The following is a 3965-nucleotide window of genomic DNA, read 5'->3' as shown; positions in this document are numbered from 1 at the left end:
TGCCGCAAACAAATATCAGCTTTTGGAAGGAAGACGTATTTACGAGCGTCATATCCTCTCTGTCATTAACATGCCATTAGAACCGTTTCAAACGCAGTCTACACCATCGCCATAGACTTATTGTCTACTTGTGTTTGTCACGCAATCATTAATGCAGTCTGTCTCCTGTTGGTAATGACGACATTACCAGTATGTGATGACTTCACAATGTCCATTAAACATTACATTTGACTTTGTTACTGTGATTGTATTTGTCTGTCGTCAGTTTAGCGTCGATTTCCTAAATCACCAAAACAATGTTACTGCATAGCTCCAAAAACAGATGGATAGGACGGGTATGATAGAGCAGATCGACAATAATATTGTTGATTGATGCACAGGCTTGCTGTCTAATAAATACTCTGTTTCGAAGGTGGATCTGCTTCAGTCACTGTTACCAGACCACATCCACATGAATCAAAAACCTTTTCGTCTTGTGGAGAGAACGGAAGCTCCGCGGTCAGAGTCTGTCATAGAATAATGTTTGGTCTCGTTCTGTACCAGTCTACACACTGGTTATTCTTGTACACGTTGAAATTAATACAATATTTGCATCATCATTGGAAGGGTAGAATGTATATTCAACATGTTTAAACTTAAATAATTTCTGTTATATATAACATCATCATTTTTGTCACTGATGCGTCAAATTTAGAAATGTCCTCACATGTCTGCCATAAAAGGCTTGAAAGCTTACCTCAGGCGTTGAATGTTGTAACTTTGATCAAACACCTTCTGAGCAAGAGACGTACGACGCTCTTTGAAATCTTAGTAGATAGGATATGCTCGAATGAGCCTCCAAATTGTGAAATGTAGACGCCAAGGGCTGCAGCTGCATGAACAACTTTTGGAAAATTGAAGTCATCCCTCATACGGGCTTGTGGGGGATGGTTTGTCACTCAGAAACGTTATACACAGTTCTAAATATAAAACAGATGAGGCTGGACACTGGTCTCCTTTACTTCTAGTTCAGGTTGGTAAATCAGTGGCAGGGAATTGGCTATTTGACTTTACCAGCCCAAGCAGAAATTCCGATTCATATACTTAAGGAACAGATCAGCAAGCAAGAAGGGGAGCGCAATTGGTGCCTTCTTCTTGCCTAAATGTCTTACCCCAAATTTTTACAAAAATGTTGTCAGTGAGGAAGTCCAGCATTTCACATATTGTTTTCTCAGTATACTTAAGATCGCATTTGCTTTCATTTTTGACAAATTGAACCTGAAGATAGACTGTATCTATAGTCCCCATGCAACGTTTCGTAACAAAAGCTCCATGGATCAAGGATGTTTTCCTTAAGTTTGCAATGTGGGATAGTGGTGTACAAAGTTGATACATCAAATGTTTTGACAGAATTGATCATAGTTCTTTTCTGAGACTGTAAAAAGGCAAGCAACTCCATTGAGTATTTTGAGAATACACATGGGTACTGTTTCCACTTAACCCCATTCGCGAATGTATGCCATGTGCATGTAAATCTGTCGATATGTAAACATATAATTGTCAACGTAAACTGGATGTAATCTGTGAAATGTAAATCATTTATAACTTGTTTATATTTTGTTTGATTAATATTGTTATGATGCAGTGTTCACTGCTCGAAAGGGCGCCATCAATCACTATACCATGAAATGCTCGTGACGCCGAAGACCCGGGTTCGATTCCCAACATGGGTACAATGTGTGAAGCCCATGTCTGGTGTCCCCCGCCGTGATATTGCTGGAACATTGCTAAAAGCGGCGTAAAACCAAACTCACTCACTCACTCACTATACCATGAAATGATGCTGGTAATTGTTAATGACCCCTTATAATATCTGAGATAGATTTAAGAGTGATGGGTACACGTTTTATTCCGATATGATGCATTATTTCCTTCCTGTTTAGTGACAGTTGTTTAGAATAGGATATCCAATGGCCAATGTAAATTCATGTAAGCTCATTTGGAGGATTTCCTTATGTCGTCATTTCGTGTACACAGTGAGCACGTCTTTCAAGGGGAACGTGTTCGTGAATGTATATCTTGGCACAAAACCATTATTACATCGGTACAGCTTAACATGTTATACTAAACTTTACTTTAACCAACGTACAATCATAACGCATATTTTTAACCAAAACTCAAAAGACCAAACGTGTAGATTCTTGATCATAATTTATTAGTCCCCAGCAACACATGCTGGTCGAAAGCACTTATCTCACTTGGATGGTCAGTAACTTGATAAAATATGAGACATTTGTGTTATCAGATACAAACAAATATCTCCACAAAAGCGGCAAGTTCCTGTCTTTCATCCAGCTTCAACAACCCGACCCCCCCAACCCAGCCCCCCCCCCCCCCCCCCCCCAAAAGCCACTCTCACCCCCGCCATACACACATACAAACCACCACCACCAACTGTTTACTGAATGCGAGGCTAAGATGAAGCGTCTGTCGTCGTTTGACCCAGCGCGCAGTGTCGACAGATATCAGATAAGCGACTTCCATACCACGTGTATCCTACATGCCACAGTGGCCAAACACAATCTAATGCTAATGCATGATTTGTGTCAGAAATGACGCACATCATTGGAAAAAAGTTTACCCTTAATAGCTGGTATGAAATCGTCTGCGTATGACAAAACAGGGCAATTTTGGAGAACATTTTTTTCTAGATGTGAGCGGAATCCACCGGCTGGTGCTGCTAAAGAGGAATGGAGAGATGTGTAAACGCTTGGAAGTGCTCTCAGTTGTGTGTTATGGTAGCACTCTTCTTGTGAAACTGCTTTATTTGATTTAATGTCAATAGGAGACGTGGGGCATTTGGAACGAATCGTTTCCTAACTGCTACACACTCAGGCTATTCAAGGAGTTGACCAACGGTTTAGCGTTGCCATGCTAACAAGTTGGTAATAATGTGAGTGGAAGTTAGGTTTGTGTTATCATCCGCAGACTTATAATAACGCTCCTAGGGAAAAACATATTTCAAGAGTTCAGTTAACAGACCCTGGCTTGGAATCAAGTTCGGACATTCTTGGATAGTCGTTGGAATGCTGTAATTGGAATTTTACAAAGAGCTCGAAACAGCAGGTGGACAGATAAAAATGGATCATTGTTGACTCTAAGGCCAGAGCAGAATCGTATATCATTGTTACAAATAAATCAGTTTCACGTCATGCAGATTTCAGAAAAGGACTTGAAGTTACCAGAAGAAAAACATCAATTCGTTGCTGAAAACTGAAAAGAATTTTCGTCAAATTCAGTTTTTTTGTTACATTGGCTCAAGTTCGAAGAAGAGAGTGATCATTTTATATATAAAAATGGATATTCCCCTGGATTTGTTCGTGACAGAGTAGTGTTCTGGCGTCAGGATTTACAAACAGGGGTCTTCAGGACCATTTCATGAATTATAGATACATCCCGTATACAGTTCACCACTGACCACTCAAGAAAGGTTCGAATCTGACATCGTCACACCATGTGTTCATATGATGCACCAGACATCGTCACACCATATATATATATATGACGTAATTGCCATTGTCGCGCTACATGCATATGTCACGTACTGTACATCGTCATACTACGTCAATATATGGCGTCGCTGATATCGCACTTCTGAATATGACGTACTGGAGATCGTCACACTACATGCATATATGAGGTACATGACATCGTCACACTACATTCGGACGTCACATACTGGAGATCGTAACACTACATGTCTCTATGAAGTACTCAAGATCGATACCCATCATGTATATATGTCGTATCTGCCATTCCCACGCCACATCGCCACAATTCAAGAATATGTGACTTACAAGATTATCATTACATCTATCATCAACAACAACCCTTTTGTATATTTTTTTACGTCAAATACAACATGAACATTGTTGAGACCTCACCTACCGTGTACACAGTGTTATGATATATGTACGCGTAGTGTT

The sequence above is a fragment of the Haliotis cracherodii genome, unplaced genomic scaffold, assembly GCF_022045235.1.
Source record: "Haliotis cracherodii isolate W230 unplaced genomic scaffold, xgHalCrac1.p SCAF_3, whole genome shotgun sequence".
NCBI classification, from domain to species: Eukaryota; Metazoa; Mollusca; class Gastropoda; order Lepetellida; family Haliotidae; genus Haliotis; species Haliotis cracherodii.
Note: the sequence above shows the minus strand (reverse complement) of the source record.